At 54.4% G+C, this 10,544-nt stretch overlaps 1 pseudogene; it reads right to left on the bottom strand.

The window, feature by feature from the left end:
* Window positions 1-5,638: 5,638 nt before the first annotated feature.
* Window positions 5,639-7,760, bottom strand: LOC149744281 (uncharacterized protein CXorf49 homolog pseudogene; annotated as a pseudogene).
* Window positions 7,761-10,544: the final 2,784 nt, after the last annotated feature.

The following is a 10,544-nucleotide window of genomic DNA, read 5'->3' as shown; positions in this document are numbered from 1 at the left end:
TTTAATTTTTCACAGCACTTTATTATGAAAAATTCCATACAAGAAGATCACGGGACTTCCCTGGTGGCACAGTGGTTAAGAATCTGCCTGCCAATGTAGAGGACACGGGTTCGATCCCCGGTCCCAGAAGATCCCATATGCCACGGAGCCACTAAGCCTGTGCGGCACAGCTACTGGAGCCTGTGCTCTAGAGCCTGCGTGCCACAACTGCTGACGCCTGCGTGCCTAGAGCCCATGCTCCACAACAAGAGAAGCCACTGCAATGAGAAGCCCGCGCACCACAACGAAGAGTAGCCCCTGCTAACCGCAAGTAGAGAAAGCCCGCGCGCAGCAACAGAGTCCCAGCGCAGCCAAAAAAATAAATAAATAAATAAATAAAAATTTAAAAGAAAGAAGAAGATCACAAGATGATCCGGGGAAGTTGAGGGGGTACTTGCTGATCATGGACCACCTTCGCTCTCACCTGATGACCTTGCTTCCCATTTCACTGAGAGTATACAGGCAATCAGAAACAAACTTCCCTCATTCATAAATATTTTTCTCTAGTTTGGATCATTCCTATCAGCATACAAGTATGTTGTCGTTTCTCCCAATTAAAGAAAACCTTCATTTGATTCCAATTTCCCTTCAAGCTACACCATTTTTCTCTGCTCCCCTTCACATAAAAACTCCTTAAGAGTCGATGTATACTTGCTGTCTCAAATTCCTCTCTTCTCATTCACTCTTTCTCTCCTTTCCACTTAACAATTCTCTATTGAGGGCTTACAAGGTACTGTTCTAACACATGGTGCTGTTCTAACACATGGTGCTACATCACTGAGAAAAACTGATGACGTTCCTTCCCTCAAGAGCTTACATTTCTGTCATAGGCCTATTGGCAATATTTTCTCAGTCTTCCACTATGTCCATTCCTTTGTTGTTGGAAATCACTTTCCTGGACCCAGGTTCAATCTTTATTGGTTGCCTAGAGTGTTGCTCCTAGAACACTGCTTTACCAAACCCCTAAGTGGGATCTTCTGCTTCCTAGAACTAATGTCTTCATTGTTCTTGGTTTACCACAGTGTTTTGATGGGACTCATTCTCCGGGTACCATGGGTGATAATTTCTTTTAAGACTTTGCATGAACAAATATTACCTTTAATATTACTTTTAATTTCATGCTTATTTGATAGCTGATATATAATTTCAGGCTGAAAAGCTTTCTGACTTTCAATGTCACTTTTGAGAATGCTGGTACTATTTTGCATGCCATTATGATTCCCAAGCCTTTATGTATGACACATTTAATTTTTTTACTTACATATATTTTGATTTATTACATCGTAAAATTAACTTTTTTGTTTTCAGTACCATGAGTTTTAACACATGGACAGGTTTGTGTAACTATCACCACACTGAGGATACAAAACAGTTCCATCAGCCCCCAAATCTCCCTCATTCTGCTGCTTTGTAGTCAAACCATCTCCCCCATCCCAAACCTCGGATAACTGGTGATCTGTTTCCCATCCCTATAGTTTTACCTTTTCCAAATATTATACAAACACAATCACACAGTATGTAACATTTTGAGACTGGCTTCTTTCATTTAGCATAATGCATTCGCGATTCATCCAAGTTGTTGCATGTATCAAGAGTTCCTTCCTTTGTACTGTTAAAAATGTTTCATTTATAGATGTATGGTTTTATTCGATCATCTCTTGAATAACATCTTGATTGCTTTCAGTTTGGGGTGACTATGAATAGGGTTTCTATTAACATTCTATTAACATTCTATTGACATCCATAGTGTGCACTGGGAAGCGAGTTCCTGTGATGGCTGTCTCCAGCCTGTAGTTAGCTTCACTCTCTCCAGAGTGTCTGCAGGGACACATGACCTGGAATGACTGTCTCTACTGGTCAGAGGCAGGTCCAAGGTCTAAGCTAGCTCCGTTTCCTCGAAGTGCACACACACTCATTGGTAATGGCCTCAGCTCAGTGGGGAGCAGTGCCGGAGCAAGAGGGGCTAGAACATAAGCCTGGTACAGGCTGGGTGGGGCACTGGGTACATTCTAGGAATCCAGCCAGAGGCCTGGGAAGCAATCAAGCCCACCTTCACCAGGGAGGGGTTTGAGGGGAAGGATTAAGTCCCACGAACATTCTTTTCTGAACCTGAGGTCTGTGACTGTCCCATCCCACCTGTGGTCTGTCCACCTGAGCTCATGCCATGGACTCTGGAAGGGGGTCAGGGTGAGAATATGGGGGAAGGGTGGACCCAAGTGCTCCCCATTGTCCAGGTGCAGTCACTCCTTACTTCCCATCCTCACTGCGCCCATCCTGCCCCTATCCCGGGTAGCTCATGTTGGGTGGCCACATATATGGGTCCCCTGATTCTAAGATGAGCTACTCTGAGGAGCCACCCTTCCCAATCTCATTCCATCCACACCCACAGTAGTTGTCAGACATCATAGGATCACAGAGTAGGATCGAGAGCCACCTCCAGTGAATCCAATATTTCGAGCATCCCGACACCCTGTCGTGGGGTTTGGTGACTTCTGCATCATCCCCCTCCTATGTTTTGGGAATTTAACGACAACCCTTGAACAAAACAGATCCGACCCTTGCTTTTGCTCATTCAGTGCCTTACAGAACCTGGACCAGCCTCTACTCCCTTTTCTCGCTGAATCACATCTTTCTGCCTCAAGGGAGATTATCCCTGATTACTTTTATTCACACACAGGGACACACAGTCACCAACCTTGAATGGCCAATCGACCATCATACCCCCTTTTGTGTAGTAAAACACCGGTCTTTCGGGAAGGGTGTCAGGCAGAACCACCCTTGCCTCACTCAAACACAAATCTGTCCCTCTGAGTCTCAGGCTGGTACAGCCCTGGGTCCTGGCTGAGGGAAGGAAGTGCTCCCCAACCTCGAGTGAGGGGGAACTCGAACATGGAGTTCAGAATCAATCTCGTGTGTCCTAAAGAGGCAGTCTGGGAGATTGAGCTGGGACATGGAAATATCATTTTCAGGAAAATCTGTGTCATGGGGCTGGTGGAAGAGTATTTGACGGGGACCATGCAACAACACAGAGCGACTAACCACACTTGCCATAGAACCTGACGGGCCAATTTCCACTCAAGGGTGCACAGACGACCCGGCTGGAGGAGGGTGGTCAGCTGGCTACGGCAGGCAGGATGTGAATGCTTCCAGATTGGAGCTCTGGAAGGGGCTCATGAGTTCCTGCTGATGGGAAGGGTGAATGGCAGAGATGAATGGGAACCGCCAGACCCCAGAGGAGGAGGGGGCTTTGGAGAGAACTAGAAGAGGGCCTTCGGGGGAAACGGAGGACGTGCCAATGTGGCCAGGCAGAGCACACACAGGACCCAGACCTGTGGCACTCCGCTGGCTTGACTGCAGGGATGGTAGCAGAGGCTGGCCCAGAGTCCCCCCCACAGGATGCCAGAGATACCGTTCTGGAAAAGGCTCTGACGTGGAGCAGCGCCCCGCCCCGGCCCCCTTCCCCGACCCCAACCCCTACCCCTCCAGAGAGAAGGGAGAACACAGAATATGAGAGGTACTTTAATTGGAAACTGCTGTGAAACTGGGGCCGGGGCGGGGGCAAAACAAGGGGGAGAGGAAGCCCTAGCTGAGGCAGAACAGGAGGGAACGAGCTTGGCCACAGCTCCAGGGCCCCAAAGGTACCAGCTGCTCCTCTTGCAGGAAGACGCTGGGCTCAACCTGTGAAACAGCAGAGTCAGGGAAGAGCCTCAAGTCAGGGCCAGCCCCCAGTCCTGCTCAACAGCCAGGACTGTGGGAAGGGGTACGGTGTGTGTAACACTCACTTCAAAGGGTCTGCATCTTGTCAGCCAGGTACTGCATGGCGGCTGCAACAGGGACAGGCATTAGCAGGTGCTCCAGACACAGGGATATAGAAGCCTGTCCCCCATCCCCGTGAGGAACCGCCCAGCCCTGAAACCTGAAACCCCTCCAGACCCCATGCAAAGAGCTCTGGGCCTCATCACTCCCCACCACCCAAATTGAATGTGGAACCGGTTCCTAAAGGGAAACAAAATGTGCCAGCAGCTCTCATGCTGTGGGCCGTGCCACAACCACTCAGAACTTGTCACACACACAAACAAACAATCCAACAAGAACCTTAGAAGCCACACCAAGCAGCAGTTCAAGGGAAAAATCAACGAGGCATCTCTAAAAGTCCTATCAGAAGGACATTCCCTAGGACTGGTCTGGTTGTCAAAGTGTGCATGCAGTCCAGACAGTACTTTGCTATTTGTACACACGCCCAGCTGTACATGCACAGCCAGCTCCAGGGCCAGGCCTGAGAGTTTCTCCTCCCCACAGGGATGATCATCCCTGCCAGGCCCACCGCACCTGCAGCCCACCCCCACCCCAGGTGCCCACCCGGGTTCTGCACTAAGACACCGCTCTCCGGCCCTGGTTCCTCATACCAAGTTGCTCCTTAAGTTCGTCTACTTCTCTCTTTAGCTCGAGACACTAGGCCAGCAGACAGAGGAGGAAGAGAAATGATTAGTATACTCTGGTCTCCTCTCTCCTCCAACTTCTCCTCTCCCCCGGGCCCTCCACCCCAAAGCCGGGTGGTTAGACTGGCAAGGGCTCCTCAGTGGAAAGGAGGTGGGCTCCCTCCGTGGGGTATGTGATGGGGGCAGGGGAGGGGTCGCCCACACATGTCAGCTGAACTTGGACCCAGATCCCACCCTCGAGTTTGGGCCTGCATTTCCAGAATGCAGAGGAAGCATTACCCAAAGACAGCAGGGCGTTCCCAGTGGCTGCTGCTGCGTTTCCGGTCTTGGGGGATGGTCAAGTGGCTCCCGGTCACCTGAGAGGGAAAGGACACACAATCCAGCTTCCCAGGCTCCCAGTGAGGTGGAAAGGGCCAAGCGGGCTCTAAAGTGAGGTGAGGCAGCACCATCCTCTGCTGGCAACCAGCCGCCCCTGCTCTCCCCAGCGGCCGGAACCTTGTCTCTGGGCCTGCCTCCCCTGTTCCCCGGGGGCAGCCATTTCACCATTGTGGTCCGCAAACAATGTGGCTCTGGATTCGACCCTCCCAGAGCTGCAGCCACAGCCAGCACGTGGGAGAGCAATGTGGCCGAACAGGACTTAACAGAAAAGGCTGTTCCCCTGCAAGTCTACACCCGGAGCAGCTGTTTGGGGCACTGCCACCGATCACCCCGGCCGCACAAACCCCACACAGAGGATGATGTGGCTCAAGGCCAGCCCTGCCAGCACCCCGTCTCCTGTGGGAGAAGCTGCCTGGGAGCAAGGCTGTGGCCCCAGCCGAGACAGAGGCAGAGGTTTCTGTCCTCAACCCCTCTTCCCTCCCCTCATATCAAACCCACGACACTCACCTGAGGGGGCAGGCCCCCTGGGCATGACTTCTCCCTGGTTCAGGGCCAAGGGTTCTGAGTTTCCTGGATCTTGAGGGCCTCGGGTGTTGACGTCGCCACTGCTGGCTTTTCTACGATGCATGCGCAGACAAGATGTCCCTGGCCTGTGAGTTAGCAGCTGAAACAAAATTTCTCACCGATTTGGACTAAGGAAGTGTGTGTGTGTGTGTGTGTGTGTGTGTGTGTGTGTGTGAGAGAGAGAGAGAGAGAGAGAGAGAGAGAGAGAGAGTGTGTGATTCGGGCCAGGGTGAGGCAGGGAATTGGGAAGGGAATTGAAAGGCTGATAACATTAGCACTTTCTCCCTCAGTCAGCCCCAGGGCAGCCGGCAGAGCTGATCTAGGGACAACAGTGGGACACTGAGAAAGCCCAGGCCCCCTGCAAGGAAGGTCTGGGGAACAGCTAGGAAGGAGGATTCAGGAAGCTGGTGAGTCTAAATACTGAGGCTTTCCGGGGAAGCTTTTAAGGGATCCTCCGAACCAATTCAGCTACCAGCCCTCCCTTCCATCCCAGCCCAAGTCTCTCAGAGGAGGCTGGAAAGAGGCCAAGGGTGGAGAACCGGGCCCAGGACACCCGACGTGCTACCTTAATGTTTGTCCCTAGGAAAAGGAGCCCGATCTGGCATCGTAATGACCCAGTGACCGAGGGGCACCCAATGCTGACCACTGAGGGGTGGACAGAGGCAGCATGGATGAAGACGTGTGCCCTGGGTGCTGTGGGGGGGGGGAAGAGTGGGGAGAGAGGAGGAGCATGGCCTACTCACTTGGCCCTTTGGGGCTGGGTCTCTATTTGGGTCCTTATCTTCTCCCGCCACCGCCTCAGACTCCCTTGCCCACCTGACCACGGATTTCTTCCCAGCGTCGCTGTGCTTGGACTGTTTGGTTCCCGAAAGGACCAAGGTATAACTCTTGGGTCTCCCAGGCTGCGGAATACCAGAGATTGGGGGGAAGGTGGCCGGTTCCACAGGAGTTGCCGAGATTCGCTGCCCCCGGGAACGGAAGGTTCCCCCCAGGGCAAGTTTGGATGCTCCCACGACGGATTTCTTCTCCTGGGCTTCGTTCTTCCTAGGAGTGACCCGTGGCAGGCCAACTGCAGCAGCAGCAGAAACAGAAGCAGCAGCAGCAGCAGCAGCTCCCGGGTAGCTGGGCTTGCTGCCCCCCTTCCCCCACAGCGCGCTCTGCATTTTCTTAAGGGAAGAGATGCCCTGCTCTCCCACGCCCTGCCTTTCCACAACCGAAGAGAGTCCTCGCGGAGCCGAGGACAGGGAAGAGCCTGTCACGTGAAGGAAATTCTCCCTGACTTGGAACTTCGAGTGTCTGGGAGTGTCCCCGGGATCCTCGGGTCTGCTGGGCTTGGCCTGGCCTCCTCCTCTGGGGTAAGTGCTCACCGTCATCAGCTGTGTCTCACTGAATTCATCTGAGGACTCGGAGTCGGACAGCAGCCAGGCTAGGCCTTCCGCGGAGCGCCGCTGGCGGTCCGCATCCACGTTCAATCTACGCTTAGCGCCTCTCTTAGGGTTCCCCAAGGCCCGGCCTGCTTCAGGCCCACCGAGGTGGAGAGGGCCGGCTGGAGCCGTCGGCGCCTCCCCACAGCTCTGGCCGGGCGCTCCTCGACCGCCGGGACTCGCCTCGAGGCGCAGTGTCAACACGGTGGACTCTTTGAAGGCGGTGGAGCTCTCCGGGGACGGGTACCTGAGGACGCCCAGCACGTCCTGGTCGGTCAGCTGCTGCAGGTTGGCCTCCTCGGCCTCCTCAGACTCCTCGATCAGGTCCAGGAGGTCCCTCGCGTGGTCATCTGGGGAGGCAGGTCGGTCTTCGCGGCCCCACAGCACCGGCCCTCGCGCTTCCAGCATCTCCCGCTCAGACCGGAAGCCCTCGGGGTCTGGGTATCTGCGGACGCCCAGCATGTCCTGGTCGGTCAGCTGCTGCAGGTTGGCCTCCTCGGCCTCCTCAGACTCCTCGATCAGGTCCAGGAGGTCCCTCGCGTGGTCATCTGGGGAGCCAGGTCCGCCTTCGCGGCCCCACAGCACCGGCCCTCGCGCTTCCAGCATCTCCCGCTTCGACTGGAAGCCCTCGGGGTCCAGGAAGCCGCCTCCGCCCTCGCCGCTCCGCGGCTCCCCAGGCTCAGGACCTGGGTCGGGTTCCCGCGGGACTGCGGGGCCGGCCGCGCGGACGCCGGCCCGCTCCCTGCCCTTTGGGCGGACACGCCTTCTCCACACATACACCTCATCCGGGGAGCTCATGTCGCGACCCGGGCGGCCCCGGAACCGGGGCGACGGTCGATGGCCCGAGTCGCGGTCGCGGTCACGGCGGGCTAGGCGGGCGGCGCTCAGAAGGCAGCGTCAGCCACCTCACGCGCCGCACGAGCTCGCCTCAAAAGAATGGACGCGCCACTTTCAGCGCGCCTCCCACGCCCGCGCAGCAGCCTCCTCATTGGTCCGGCCCCCGCCAACCAGCGGGCGCCTTGTTCGCCCGCCCCCTCGAAGCCTAACCAATGGGGTCGAGGGCCCCTGGTTTGCTCCCAAGCCCGTGGGCGGTGCGGGCAGTTGGCTGGTGAAGGGGATGGTGGGAGTGCCTCCCTCTGTCAAGCCTCTGGGCCCGCCTCCTCCTGTCCCGCCTCCCGTTACCGGTTAGAGTCACAGCTCTGAGCCTCCGTTTCCCATGTACACAGGGGGTCGAGGGCGTCGGGGAGTGAGGGCGCCGGGCTCCAGGGGTGGTGAGGATGAAACGTCAAGATGGAGGCGCTGGATGCCTAGCACGCGCCGAAAGCATTTGCCAGCCTCCCTTCCACGGCAAGCCTTACGACCCAACAGTAGAATGGGCACAGGAGTCCCGCAGTCAGTGATCAGGGGTCGGCCAGAGAGCAAAGGGATCGTATTTTCGTTCTGTAAGGTCTCTGTCTCAACTGCTCCATCAAATGTGGCTCAGCAGACGTTATTGGCAGGCGGGTTTGCCGGATAGACTTGGGGTTGGCCTCGCTCCATCAGCCCTTCGCCCTCTCTGAGGCAAATTCAAAGAAGAGGAAATCGCCAGTAACACCCCAAAACATGCTCCCCACCGCTGATCCTGGAGATGTAAACTAAAACCACGAATCGGGTTTCACACAGTAGGTTGACAACCTTCAAAGAGCTTAACCATTCCGAGGGTGGGAGAGATTAGGAGCAAACCCCTGTGGCGGTGGTGCAAGAGACGCATTTGGGAGGTAATTTGGCAGAATCCATTGAAAGCCTCGTAGTGCTGGCACGGACTCTGTGCCTGGCACTCTTCTAAGCGCTGGGCGTAAATAATAATGCATCCGCGTGACACGCCTTTAACTATAGTACCAACTATTACTGGCCTCTTACCGGTGAAGAAACAGGCACTGAGAGGTTCGGCCACTGGCCCAAGGTCATTCGGCTCGTGGGGATCAGCGGCAGGATTGAAACCAATCAATCTGACTCCAGAGTCCTTGCTTTTAGCCCAAGATCTTTAAAAGGAAGGAAAAAAGAATCTATTTCCTCTATGCTCCTGCAAGTGCTCTGCTTGGTACTTCTTCCGGAGACACGCTGGTACCTGTAGTGTACAAGAACACATGCACAAGGGTGTTGGTGATGGGAAAAACTGGGAACACTCCAAATTCCCGTCAGTAAGGAAATGGATGAATGCAACGTGGCTTAGCATCCAGTAGCATAAAGCGTGGCAGTCCAACGGAATGCATCAGGCCATTCTCACAGCTTTCGAAAGCATCCGCCTGACTTCAAACTGCAAGTTGCAGAACGATGGCTTTGGATTCACATTTGTAAGTTAAATCACTTGCGTGCGTGGGCACACGCACACACACCAGTCAATCCTATGTAATATATGAGAATTCATTTAAGTATATGTACAAGTATGTTTCAAAGTTTTGAAGGACGCACAACCAAGGCCTACCAGTTGTGATGGCGGTGGGTGTGGATAGCCAGGTGTCTCTCAATTTTTCTTGGAACTGTCAGTTCTCAGTTCCCCTGAGCTGAGCAGTACTGATGTCTGGGGAGTGGTGCCTCCCTTGGTTTCTATACGGCCCATGGGTGTTAGAATTTCCCTTGTCTGCCACCCCACTCCTACTCTGACACCGCTCCATTCCTCCCATACCTTCCTTCTGCTCCTTCCCGTTCATACTCCTCTGTCTTCAGTCACCTCTCTCTCCTGCATCCTGCTCTGGCTGACGTCCTGGAGAGTCCTGGGGTGTCTGAAACCCTCTTGCCTGTGGAACTCAAAGGCCCAGTTTTCTGGGTCTGCACCTGAGAAGCTGGCCATGCTGGAGAAGTTTCAGAGCAGGGGAGATTGGGTGCACTGTAAATCTGCAATCCTCCTCCTCGAGCCTGCCCCCGATGGTGCCTGCCCGTTTGTGGATACCGCCCGCTTCCACTTCTCCCAGTGACTTTTTAAGTCACGGTGTGCTATTTCAAATATGTTAAAATGGATAAGGAAGGATATAGCAAAATCTCCTGCATCCACCAGCACCCTAGGAAACATTACCAGTGGATTCAGTGGAAGCCTCCGTCTTCCCTCTCACCATTTCCATTCCCTTCCTCCCTCCCCCAGAGAGAGACTCCCAGAACTTCTTCTCACCTTCTCCACTCTCTTCGTCCCTGTGGCTCTCCTACCTCCTCTTCCCCTGCATCCCATACGTCTCCAATGATGTCACTAATCTCTGCTTTAGCCCCCTATGCTCACCAGGATCCAATACTGGTTTTGACTTACTCTCTTGGCCTGGGGTGGGAGCCAGTGTCAGAGGTTCCTCTTGGCTTTCCCCACCGGGATAGCTCTTACCCCACAGAGCAGTGACCCAATGTGGAAGTCATTGCTCCAACTGCCAAGTGTATCACTTATCATTATCAGCTTGGGGACTGGAGAAATGACCGCTATTTTGGTCCAGGGACCCCTTCAGCTCACTGTGAACCGGTCTCCATTCCCAGCTCCTTTTAATGTCAGGGCCTCAGAAGCCCCATTGTAATGAGGCCCCATCACGACACTTTGGGCCTCCTGGATCAATGTCAGCTCAGATGCTGTGTCCAGTAGTAGTAGAAGTGTCTGGGTCTTTTTCTAGCCTCAGGGTACAGTCACCTGAGAAATGGCAGTCATTCTCTTTAGGGACGGTCATAACCCACTGCCTTGTTTCTGGAT

This window comes from Delphinapterus leucas, chromosome X (assembly GCF_059928025.1).
Source record: "Delphinapterus leucas isolate spDelLeu-1000000601 "Yukka" chromosome X, BTC_Dleu_Yukka2, whole genome shotgun sequence".
Lineage (NCBI taxonomy): Eukaryota > Metazoa > Chordata > Mammalia > Artiodactyla > Monodontidae > Delphinapterus > Delphinapterus leucas.
Note: the sequence above shows the minus strand (reverse complement) of the source record. Positions and strands in the feature narration are given on the sequence as shown.